Below are 12,834 nucleotides of genomic sequence, written 5' to 3'. Positions count from 1 at the left end.
CCTCACACCGGAGCCCCGGGGGTGTCACAGCCCTCACACCGGAGCCCCGGGGGGCTCACAGCCCTCACACCGCAGCCCGGGGGCTCACAGCCCTCACACCGCAGCCCCGGGGGGCTCACAGCCCTCACACCGCAGCCCGGGGGCTCACAGCCCTCACACCGCAGCCCCCTGGCCCTCACAACGCCATCGCCGTCCGTCCCCCCCCGCGCAGCGCCCCCTGGTGGTACACGCCCGCCGCTGCTTTCCCGCGCTCCGGAGGGGTGCGCTGTGCGCATGCGCAATGAGGCCGGCGAGCAGCGGCGCCCCCGCCTGGTTCCGGCGCGTCCTGCCGCCCGCAGCCCCTGCGCGCGGGGCCGGGAGACCCCGGGGCGCGGCTCCTGAGGGCTGAGGCGATGGCGGGAAACGGTGCGAGACAGGGACGGGTTTGGGTGGGAAAGGAGCCCTAAAGATCGTCATGGGACACCCCTGCCGTGGCCGGAGACACCTCACATAGCCCACGGTGCCCCAAGCCCCGTCCACCCTGACCTTGGATACTTCAGGGATGCCGGGGTAGCCAAATCCTCTCTGGGCACCTTGTGCCAGGGCCTCCCCACCCTCACAGGGAGGATTTCCTTCCCAGTATCCCATCTCCGGGATTTGACAGGGACCTGGGCTGAGATCTCCCACCTTCCAGAGGTCACCAAGGCATTTCCCAAGTTTTGCCAGGCTTTGTTCCCTCCAGACTTTCTTCCCTGTGCTTTGCTGGGCTCTGGAAGCACTTTCCATCCTCACGGGTCTTTTTGGAAAAGGGCTGGTTGGTCCCATGCTGTGAAGTTCCACCTCGCTCCAGCTGATGGCACGATTGTGGAGCCGAGGTTTTTCCCAGGAAGACAGACAGCCTGTTGGACAAGATCCCAGTTTTCCGTCTCGGGTATCTGAGACGAGCAGCCTCACACCCGGCCGGCGTTCATTCCCACCAGGATTGAGAGCAGGGAAGAGCCTGGTTCTTATAAAGTGAGCAAATAAATAGGAGTCACCAGGTCAGGGATGAGAGCAGAGTTATCTGCGGGGTGAGCAAGCAGCAGTTGGAGGCTCCAAAGGATTTCCAGCCCCAGGAATAGGCTCCCAGCAGCAGGAGTTAATGGGATGTCAGTCCACGGGAGAGCTTCCTTCCATAGGACATGTGGGATGGAGGCAATGATCCCTGCAGGCTGCCAGCTCCTCCTGTGTCTGACTTACAGCTGTGTGACCTTCCAAACACACAGCAAAGGGAAAATCCCTGGGAAAGTGGCTGCTCCCTTCGGCCTCACACTGACAATCGGCTGTGGTGTGTCCATTCTGTCATCCTAAACTGGTTGGGATGAACACCTGGGCTGTCCTGGGGCGATCCTATAACCCAAACAGCCTCTGGGGTGTCTGCAGTGAAATGGGGGGTCCTTTGGAGCAGCTGCTGGCTCTAGAATGCAGCTTTACAAGGCAAAAACCGGATTTACATGAGGGGATAAATTCCCCCTCCTGATTGTCTTTGCAGTTTGTGGATTTTGCTGTGTAAGCAAGAAAGAACAATAAATTATACTGCTTATTTCAGGGAGGCAGAATTGCTTAACACTTAAAACCAGGACCAATTATTTTTCTTCCTGGCTCCATCTCATCATGTCTGACCTTAGGAAGGACATCAGCTCTCCTGCAAAATTCCCATATTTTAGGGAAACAATAATCACTAAACCCTCCCAGGGAGTGGGACTGGTTAATATTCAAAAAGGTCTTTAAGCTTTTTGTTGGTTCAGATTTTCCTAAAGCCACTGCTGCAACATGAGATTTGCACTGCAAAATCAGTTTAAAGCAGCAGAAATTCTACTTTCTTTCTAAAACATGACGGCAAATTCCTGAGAGCTTTTCCAGGATGGTTTCTGAGTCCTTTGTGTTTGTTTTGCCCTTTTGGTTTTGGGTTCTGATTCAAAAATGGCCTCGGCAGGGCAGGTTTAATTGATGCCTGGCAGCTCTCAAATTTCACACATTTTTCTCCATCATTCACATTCAGATTCTGCAGTTTTCTCTGTAAATTAAGACACTGGTTTTCATTAATTTACCTCTTTATTAATATTTTCTTTGTACCTCCAGGACAGGACAAGATCTCTCTGGAAACATGGGAACACACACAACTACCACCAAATCCTCTCAGCCAAGGCAGCCCTGGAGCAGAGTGTCAGGAGAGCCTTTTCCATCAGGTATCCATGATCCCTGGGCAGGCTGGGAGGGGAATCTCTGACAGCACAGGGATTGCACAGAGATTTGCTCCTAAAATGTGACTTCCCTGGGTGTGCTGTGCCAGCAGCACAGGGGTGTGTGACTCAAGCCATGGTTTGGGAAGAAAGGAGCTTGCACACCCTGCCTTTCCTGGGTGGAGAGCTTGGCAATCCTCACTCAGACTCTTTCCAGCTCGGGGTTTTGGCTTTGGGAGAAGGGGCCTGCTGGAGAGCTGCCCCTACAAACCTTCCCAAGGCTCCTGGGTTTATCTGCCTCAGCACTGGGGAACTTCACAATTTCAGAGCTCCTGAGTGCTCTCCCTCTGTGCCAGGCATAGGGACTGCTGCTTCCTGACGCTGCCCCTTCCCTTTCACAGCCCCTCCAAGTCCAGTAAAATTGCTGATTCCTGTTTAATGGATTATGTTGGTCCCTAACAAGCTCACCTCCCTCTTAAAAGCCAGTGCTGGTCTCAGGAGATCTAATTTAGGCGCAGATGGAAGGCCAGGGTGTCCTCCAGGGCTCTGAGGTGGGAGCTGCTCCGTGAGGAGCTCCAGCCTGGTTGGCTGCCAGAGCCTGGAGTATTTTTATCCACATCCAAGCTGCCAGAGGCTCCCGGCCCCACCTGAGTGTGGTGCAGGACAGACTCACCTCTGCAGCAGGCATTGGTTCTCCCAAGGATTCCATGGGAATTCCCATTTGTCCTTTGCCATGGGGTTGAGCTTCCAAGTGCTTCTCCAGAAGTTTTGGGAGAGGATGGCAGAGCTCTCCAGAGCTCATCCCGTGATGTCAGACTGGCCCAGCAGAGAGGAGGATGAATTCATGAGAGCAGAGCAGAAAGGTTCTGTTAAAATACAGAAGGAAAAGGCCTTGTTCCCAATGTGTGACAGTAAGTGGACGTGGGAAGGTATTTCTTGGATAAAGAGAAATAAATATTGTAGAGGGACTTCTCAACAGGGCCTGGAGTGCCAGGACAAGGGAGAATGGGTTCCCCCTGCCAGAGGGCAGGGCTGGATGGGAAGGAATTCCTCCCTGTGAGGGTGGTGAGCCCCTGGCACAGGATGCTTAGAGAAGCTGTGGCTGCTCCTGGATCCCTGGAAGTGTCCAAAGCCAGGTTGGACAGGCTTGGAGCAGCCTTGGCCGATGGGAGTTGTCCCTGCCATGGCAGAGGTGGCACTGGATGGGATTTAAGGTCTCTCCAACCCAAACCATCCTGGGATTCTTGATTTTATAAACCTGTGTTCCCAAAAAAGACAGAACCCCCCAAAATGGTGACATCCAGCCCCAGGAATGCCATGGTGATGGGAGTGACAGGAAATGAAGGGGGTCCTGGGTGTCGAGAGACGAGCAGGAGACATGCAAGCAGCCAGCTTCACCCTGGTCAATATGGTCTGCTTTAAACTCTGTTTTTACTTCAGATTTGGGCTGCCAATAACTCCTTCAAACAATGATCTAATGCCTGTGTGAATGTTTGTAAAACCTCACTGCTCTGGCAGGTTGAGCTCTTGCCAAGAAGCAATCACATGTAATTAGGGAGAAGGAGTTGGAATCTCCTGGCCCTGCAGTGCAGCACATTTTCCAGTTGTGTTTGTCCCATTTGGACCATCTCATTGCTGGGGGTGTGCTCCGTGCTGGGATTTGTGGGACACGCTGCTGTCCTCAAGGGAATCTTTGTAGGAAGCACTGCCAAAAACCTGCTGGAAAACTGGACATGAGGTACCTGTGCTGGGCTGGCCTTGCAGTTGTGCATCCCTGCCTTGGCTTGGGAGGGAAGGAAGGAAATCAGGAATTCCATATGCATTCCCATGGGGCTGCCATGTATCCGTGAGGGGACAGTCACAGACCAGCCTGTGGTGGCCATGGCCTGTCTGGGGAGAACTTTGAAGGCAAAATGAAGGAAAAACTCTTCAGGATAATCAGCATCACACCCCTGTGACAGCTGGAAATGGCTCCCCTGCTTTCCACCTGCTTATCCCTCCTTTTCCTTGGACAATGACATGGTGACAAGAGCAGAATCTGGCACAGGCAGAGCCCCAGATGGGATTTGGGGTTCTCAATTCTCTCCACCTTTCCTGCTCTGCAGGAGATTCCTGAGGAGGCTTTTCAGTCACATTGAGTCTTGAATGGGAGCTGGGAGCATGAGAATCTCTGAGCTTTTTGAGGGACATCCACAAGATCCCTTTCCCTGGAGAAGCCCCAGAGGACATTCCCAAGCAAGTTGGGAATTTTGACATGGAAAGTTGGATGAGGAAACCCTTCTTGAAGTTCCTGAAGCGTCCTGGAATTCCCTTCACTCCCCTGTGTAGTTCTGGAGAACCAGACCTGTTGTGCAGTTCCTGGGGTGTTGTCCTGAAACAACAGCAGGTCAGGGACACACAGGTCAGGTCCTGTGGGACAAGGAGCTGTTAATTATGGAAGGAATTTTTTCCTGAATGTGAGACAAAGAGGTGGATTCTGCTCTCCGGCGGGGTTTGAAATCCGAAATTCCAGCCAAGAATCATCACATAAACTCGTGCTGAAGAACCTGACCTAGTTGGAATAATTGGAGGTAATTGTCAGCTCTTTCCAGATGACAAAACCCTTAATCACCAGCAGATGCTCAGCCAACCTCACAAAAAAGGCTGCAAACCCAGGGTGGAATGGGGAGGATTGCTGTCCCAGAGGCACCAAGTTTCAGGAATGGGCAGGAATCTTCCTGAGGGGTTTTTCCAATACATGGGCAGATGCTGGGACTGGGGCAGTGGTTTGAGCTCATGGCCTGGGCATCTCTCCAGAAATCTGGAATTGTGCCATGAGCACACAGCTGAGTGACACTGAAATATCCGGGAACAATCGGAGATGGAGCAGCTCTGACAGGAGGAGCTGAAAGGTTGGGCTGCTCCATGGGTTCCTGTCCCAGAACCCCTTGGAAGTGGTCAGAGCAAGGAGCTGCCCTTGCAGCAGGCAGAGGCTGCGTCAGCTGGACTTTAATTACTCAGTGCTGTAATGAAGCATTGGGAGGCTCTGGAGGGGCTCTCAGCACATTTGGTGTTTTACAGCCACCGGGATTCATCCCTTCCCGTACAACCTCCTGCCGTGGGACTAATAACCAGGGATCCTGCCTGGAAACCAACAGCTCCCCTGGGAACGTGTCTGGGACAGGACTCATTCTGGGCTCTTTGAAGTGGGCAGTAATGTGGAAACAGTGACAGCAGCACCATTCCTGTGAACCAGGGGTCTCCCATGGGGGCAGGGGGTCTGCAGCCAAAAACAGGGGGGAAAATGAACCATCACACCTTTGGGGAGAGGTCGGTGTGCCTGGGAAGGGTGTGCAGGGCTGGGCTGTCCTTCCTTCCTGGGATGGAGCTGCTCTCCCAGGGGAGGCTGGTATGGAGCTGATGTCCCAGGGGAGGCTGGGATGGAGCTTCTCTCCCAGGGGAGGCTGGGATGGAGCTGCTGGCCCAGGGGAGGCTGGGATGGAGCTGCTGGCCCAGGGGAGGCTGGGATAGAGCTTCTCTCCCAGGGGAGGCTAGTATGGAGCTGCTCTCCCAGGGGAGGCTGGGATGGAGCTGCTCTCCCAGGGGAGGCTGGGATGGAGCTGCTGGCCCAGGGGAGGCTGGGATGGAGCTGCTGGCCCAGGGGAGGCTGGGATGGAGCTGCTCTCCCAGGGAAGGCTGGTTGAGGGCCATGACCTCCTGTTGGAGCACTCCAGAGCGACAGAACTCAGCAGCTGCATGAACTGGTTGTGGCCTCAAGCAAAGGCCATTCCTCCGCCGCTGCCTCCTGCCAGATGGTCCCAGCCCAGGCCCAGGGCCTCACGTCCCCTCTCAGCTCTGCTTTTCATGTGTCTCTCCCCAAAAAAGGGCTGGGCCAGTGCCAGACTCCAGCAAACCCTTCAGAGCAGTCCCCCTGCTCTGGCAGGTCACCGGTGCTGGAACCAACTCCATGTCCTGCCTCTCCAGCCCAGACATCCTCCTCGGCTCTCCCTGCCAGCTCTGGAATGAGAAATGGCTCTGCTCTTGTGTCTGCTTCCATTCGAATCCCTCTAGGAAAGAGCTCGTGTTCTCCAGCTCTGTGCTGCTGAAATTAGCACTGGCATCCCGCAGGATTCCAGCCTGACTCGCGCCTCCAGGAGTGGGAAGAGCTGCCGAGACTGCGGAGACAAGTTGGATGTGAGAGCCAAGTGTCCAAAAGAACACGTTCAGGAACAACACAGCGAACAGGAGGTGCTCCAGCACGGCAGGGAAATCATCCTGCTGAGGAGAAAACTCCCAAAAAAAAGTGTTCTTGAGGAGCCAGGGAGGGTGAAACCATGGCACAGAGTTTGGGACAGCTGCAGGATGCTGGAGTGGGCACTGGGATTGGAACCAGGATGACAGTTTTAGGTCACTCACAAAGCTTTCTAATTACCCTTTTTTTTGGGGGGAAAAAAAAGCAAAAAATGGTGTGTTTGATTCTGTAAGTGCTGAACATTCCACAATTGCTGTGTTTAATAAATACAGCGGGGGCTCCTAGGAGACTGAATGGGGCTGAATGAATGAAGTATGTGAGACATCTGAAACCTATTAGTTGGAGCAAACTGGTGGAGAGGCAGGAATTCTTCTCTTTTTAAAAATATTTATACATTTTCCTTTCATGTCAGGCCAACATCTTATTTGGGGTTATGTTCCAGTGGAAGGAAAGGTGTGTCAGGGGGAAATGCAGGGGGAGGGGAGGTGCAGGTTTGGGTCAGGCCCAAAAGGAGCAGAAGGGCTGGGTGGCTTTAGGGCCATATTTTCCTTTTGGAATCAAACCCAACCCATTGATCCATCAGGGGACTTTGCTCCAGCCTCAGTGGAGATGAATGTTTTGGGACTTGGTTCACTTTGGGCTGTTTTTGAGAGCTTTTCCCACCTGGAGCCCCTTGCTTGAGGCACCAGGAGAACTCCCCAGTCCTCTCCAGCTGAGGTTTATGGAGCCATGGGTCTGGTTTATTCTGGTCTGGATATTTAGGCTGGAATTAGGGTGCACATCCAGCATCTCCTCCACCACGTGGACAGCTCCAGGAGGTCCCAGCATTGTCCAGGAGCAGCAGGAATGATGCCACATCCCAGGCTTCTCCTTCTTGTGCAGAATGACCTCACTGACTTAGGAAAATAAGGAAAATCAGGAAAGATGGATAAGGGACACTGAACATCCCCCAGGGAATAAGCAGAGCTAACACCTCTTCAGGAGCCACTTCACCTGCAGGGAAGTCTCTGGGAAGGGAGAGAAAAAGCTGACAACACCCAGCTCCAGTCTGGGCAGATCATTCCAAACAGAGGCTGAATTCCTGCTGGAAGTTGTGGTTGTTTCCTGCTGGAAGTTGTGGTTGTTTCCTGCTGGAAGTTGTGGTTGTTTCCTGCTGGAAGTTGGCACAAAGCTGAGACAAACCTCCCACCTTTGGTGCTTCCCTTTGTGTCTCAGAGCTCACCCAAGGCACGGATGACATCTGATCTCCCCTCTCCTTGTGCAGGAATTCTGGATCAAAGCTAAGCATGGTGTCAGAAAGGCCTGGATTTTGCAGTGTTTTCCAGCTGATAAGAGATATGTAAATTATCCCTTTTTTCCTGTGATCCTTAATGATCTTTATTCAGCCCAGTTTTACTGCAGCACACTCTCAACCCTTTCCCTTCAGGCTTCCTGAAACGAAAAGGAGAAGTTTTAGGAAACTCGGAATTTGCAAATGTCTCCCATTATCCTTCTAATCTCCCCAAACTGATTAAATCAGAGGATATCTCCCCACTCCATAGGAAACAGATGTTCTCCTTGCAGCAGGGACATGCAGGAGGCATCCTGAAATTTGTTTAACTTAGAGTCTCTTGGAGATGGGATTTTTTGGGGGTTACAGCCTTCAATGTCCAAGCTCGGATCTGGCTGGATTTGGAGTGGTGCCAGTAAGGAATTTCTTTGGAGTTTCCTTCAATCATCAGTGAAGAGAAACTCAACATCCCTGAGCTGAGAGCTTGGAAAATAACTGTGTTTTTTGATGGCATCTCTCAGTCAGTTTAGAGGTGAAAACGTGACTGGGTCTCATTTTGTGAGGGAATAGTGGAACCCATTCCAAGAGTCCATGGATGGGTTTAACTCTTTCTGGAGCTGTAGGGAATGAAGCACTGGGGAAACATCCTTTTCCATCCCTCAGATTGCACTTTTTCTGTGGCATCTGCTCCCCATCAGTGGGAGGATCTCAGTGGATTTCAGTCTCATCAGTTTTGTCCACCTGCAGCTCTTGGTTTTTCAGATCTCTCATCTTTATTTCTCTTTTCTCTTTTTTTACTGGGTTCAAACAAAATTCTAGTTTTGCTGAAGACACTGAGGGAAGTTGCTCAGAGAAGCTGTGGCTGCCCCATCCCTGGAAGTGTCCAAGGCTAGACAGGGTTTGGAACAACCTGGGACAGTGGAAGGTGTTGCTGCCATGGTAGGAGGTAGAATGGGATAATCTTTAAGGTCTTTCCCACCCAAACCATTCTGGGATTCTAAATGTCAGTGCTGTTTCCAAAGTATCTTGATTTTCCTCTGGAGTGGAGGTTCTCAGTGTGTGTCCATCTGTGCATGTGTGGGTGGTGGTTGCTTTTCAGAATTTCCAGGACTGTTTTAGCTCTTATGTTTTTTTCCAAACGACTTCCTCCATGTGAGTTCTCCCTCCTCACGGATCCAGACTCCACTCAGAACTCTCCATATATGAGGGAAGCTGGAGAAAGCAGCTGAATTAAAGCCTCTCTCACTGGAGATGATTTAAGGGTTCCTCCAGAGCAGAACCACGTAACAACAGTGCAGAGTTGTTTTAGATATTGGACACATTTTCCACCCTCCATGCGTTGATGGTGCCAGTGACAAACTTTGGAAAAAACTCCTTAAGTGTCAGCCAAGAATTCCCTTCATCAGCCTTTTGCTAAGGTGCACAATTTATCCCAATTTATCCTGATTTATCCTGATTTATCCCAGCCTCAGCCCTGCTCAGACACATTCCCAAGGCGTGTCTCCTCCGAGCCTCTTGGGAGCACCATTTCCACGTCTGTTTGGACTGCCTGGACACGTCACCTCTCATGTCCCTGTCCCTGGTGTTCTCCAGCAGGAACGAGTCCTGAGGGGGGAGGTGACCCATGGAATGTGGCGAGGAGGAGCTGGAGCCCAGAGGTTGGATGGGGCAGCCCTGGCAGGTGCTGAGCTGTCCCTGAATTAAACACAACTCTGGTTAATGAAAGTAATTTATGGCGGTTCTCCGGGTTGGGAAAGGTGATGGATTGGGAGCATTCCCAGAGTCCTGTCTGGGGATGCAGAGGGACAATGGCAGGAATTGCAGGGGTGGCTTGGACCTGAGACATGGTGACTGCTGTGGAAGTGCCTCTGAGGAAGGACTGATCTCTTCCCCCTGGGAGCAGCTGGAGCAGTGTCAAGGGTTGGGATGGAGACCAGGAAAGGTTCACCCCCATGGGATGTTCCTGGCAGTGGGCAGGACTTACCCAGTGCTCCTGAGCTCCAACTGCCCCCATCTCCCTGCTGTGCCTCAGCCCCACTGCTGCACTGGGGTTTCAGTGGTTGTGTCCTCAGCAGCATCCCTGGAGCTTCATCCCAGCCTTTCCCTCAGGGAATGACAGCCTGAGCACAGTAGCTGGGAAGGATAATTTTTACATCAGAATAAAGAGTCCAAAAACTGGGCTCAGCTTTGACCAGAAACACAACGTTCTTGGGCTGTGAAAAACTGCTACAAAAACAGCAAGTTCAGGCTCCCTGGCTGCTGAGTTCTGTCTGAACACAGAGGCTGAATACCATCAGAATAGTTTGTTTTATTTCCAACTTGCCTGAAACCAGAGATTTCGGGAAGATTTCCAAGCCAGTCTCTGAACCCAACTGGATTTTGATTGCTCTATTGCCTGTGAACCTGAAATTCTGGAGCTCCTCTGATCCCTGCAGCACTTTGGTTGTCCCAGCTCCCTCTCCCAGCATCCCAGTGACCCTTTCACAATCTCTGGTGTCAGGCTGGGATTTCTATTTGTCGTATGTTTCACATTCCCAATTTATCATGGAATGGGTTGGGTTGGAAGGGCCCTGAAGGATCATCCAGTGCCACCCCTGCCATGGGCAGGGACACCTTCCAGTGTCCCAGGCTGCTCCAGCCTGGCCTTGGACACTGCCAGGGATCCAGGGGCAGCCACAGCTCCTCTGGGCGCTCTGTCCCAGGGCCTCCCCACCCTCCCAGGGAGGAATTCCTTCCCAATATCCCATCTCTTCCTGCCCTCTGTCCATGTGAAGCCATTCCCTGTGTCCTGTCCCTCCATCTCTTGTCCCAAGTCCCTCTTGCCTCGCAGCTGCCTGTTGCAAGACCAGCAGGATTCCTGTGTTTTGTCCTGAGTACAGAGGGAGCAGAGCAGAGCTGAGCTCAACTCCAGCAGCTCCAGAGGTGGGGAAGCAGCCAAGGGCTTGGAATCCATCCTGGGCTCGGAGCAGAGCAGAGCCTGAGCTCAGCGCCGGGGCAGCTCCACACATGGAACGTGACGGCTTTGGAGAACTGCACCTCTGCGCTCCTCAGTTCCAGGAATGTTCTAGGAAGTGGGCAGGAGCCTCCTGGGTTTGGTGAGAGCTGGAACAGCCTGATTTCCCTGGAGTTTGCCTGTGCTCTCTCAGGATCTGCTGTGGCACAGCAGTCCACGGTGTCTGGGTGGTGTTTGGGGCTTGGAGCTCCCCATTGCCCCCCAGTGCTTCCCTCCCTTTATCCCACCAAACCTCTGTTCCTGCAGCTGGCAGAAAATGGGATTTTCTAGTTAATACCAAAATAAACACAGCAGTGTCCAACACGGGAGGGGAGAGGGAAGGGGGAGAGCCAGGGATGGACAAGGAGCACAGAGTTGTACATCCCAGAGAGCTGGAGGTGCTGCAGGACAGGAAAATGTCGAGGGAATCAGCAGATCTGAGTCCTTTTCCAGCCCTTGCAGCCTTAAGCATGTTCCTTGCAGGATTTCTCTCTTTTCCCAGGCAGTGCTGAGCATTTGGGGTTTGTTCCAGGGCTCTTCTTTGTAGTGATGGGGAAAACATGAGCAATGAGAGCAGAGTCACTTCCCCACTCCCTGGAACAGGAATAAAACAGGAGGGGAAAGAAGAGCTTGGTGGGGGCCAAAGGTCTTGCAGAAGATGCCTCCATGGAGTGGCAGTGAACAGAAATCTCCAGGGATATTCCAGGTGCAAACCCATGGCGATCCCAAAGTCCTGGGATTTGATCTTGCTTGGATTCTCCTCCTTCCTGCCCTTCTCATTCACTTCACCAAGCAGCTGGAATCCAGCACAGGCTGTGAACAAGGAGTGGGAATAGAGGATGCTCAGGAATTTCCAGTCAGGCCCATGGCAGGGGCTGGGACTGCATAATCCTTAAAGTCCTTCCCACCCAAACCATCCTGGGATCCTGTGATTTATGATCCAAATGTGCCTTTATGCCCCACATCCCCTTCCTCTGTCCCAGCCAGGCAAACTCCTTCCCTGCACCCCAAATCCCTCCGGAAAAACACAAAGAGCACAGAAGACGTGGAAGAATCCAACTGAGGGGCTGAAATTGGTTAAGGAGCAAGATTAGATCAAATATTTCCGTGCATTTGGGGCTTCTTGACCACCCCATTGTGGCTCATCCCTGGCTGTCAGACCCTGAGCATTCCCAGAAGGAGTTAAGGGAGACCTGGGCGAGAGCCAAGAGCTTTTGCCGGAAGCTTTATCTTCCCCCCCCAAAATCTGATGTCTGGAGCTCTGGACAAGGCATTGTCCTCATAAAACACAACAAGAACAACAAAACAAGCCCTGCTATTCACAGCTCTGTAACAAGCCATAAAATGGGGGAAAAAAAGGCAAAAAAAAAAAGCCCTGGAAATGTAGGAGTTTTATTAAACTGGAACCATGTGTTTCCCATAGTCCCGTCTCCATAAGCTGTGCACATCCCGTCCATGTTTATGTTCTCCTCGGGGGTGTGAGGGGTTTTTTTCCATGCCTGGGAATGATTAGAAGGAGGGAGCCTGGATGAACTCATGTCTCCTGTGAGCAGCACCAGGAAACCTGTGCACACCGGGAGAGGCCAAATCCTGCAGGAATGGCCCTGGAAACACGGGAGATGGGGAAGGGGGAAAGGCAAGGCAAAAGGTGAAAGGAAAAAGGAAAAAGGAAAATTCCAGAGTGGAAAAAGAGGAGAAAGTTGTCCCATGTGGCTCATTGTAGGAAATGTGTATTGAATGCTGCATTGAGGATATTCCCTGGATATTCCTGTGAGCCTGGAGTGATTCTGCCTCACCCTGTGTGCCTTAAACACCTCCTCCCCTTCTGGGGTCTCCAGCACCCACCAGACATTCCTTAAATGAGGAGATTGATCCTGGAAAAGACAGAGGACCTCCCTGGAGACTTCAGGAGCCCAGGAAAGGAGAAGGGCCAGGGCTGGGATCTGCCAGGAGCCCTCAGCCTGGCTGGAGACATTTGGCACAAGGAGTGGCTGCAGTGTCCGTGGGGAACTGGGTGGTGAAGTTTGAAGTCCAGATTTGGGCAGGAATGCCCCGGGAGGAAGGCTCAGAGGAGGAATCTCGGGGGAAATGGGTAATGGGATATTTTTAGCTGGGATTGGCAGTGCTGTGGTTGTTTCCA

General features: G+C 52.5%; 1 protein-coding gene across 2 annotated transcripts in view; it reads left to right on the top strand.

Annotated features, from left to right (window-relative positions):
* The first annotated feature begins 328 nt into the window (after window positions 1-328).
* The window catches only part of LOC146426052 (fibrillin-2-like), an 83,522-nt gene continuing 71,016 nt past the window's right edge, over window positions 329-12,834 (top strand). Inside the window, exons 1-2 of one of the 2 annotated variants that reach the window (XM_085040157.1) lie at window positions 329-405; window positions 2,101-2,207. The gene's annotated coding sequence lies outside the window, so the exon portion shown is untranslated. Of the gene's footprint in view, window positions 406-674; window positions 994-2,100; window positions 2,208-12,834 lie in introns of those variants that run through there. The other variant, XM_085040158.1, reaches the window with a different exon arrangement.

Source organism: Lichenostomus cassidix, chromosome 28 (assembly GCF_008360975.1).
Source record: "Lichenostomus cassidix isolate B80296 chromosome 28, HeHo_3.0, whole genome shotgun sequence".
Taxonomy (NCBI): Eukaryota; Metazoa; Chordata; class Aves; order Passeriformes; family Meliphagidae; genus Lichenostomus; species Lichenostomus cassidix.
Note: the sequence above shows the minus strand (reverse complement) of the source record. Positions and strands in the feature narration are given on the sequence as shown.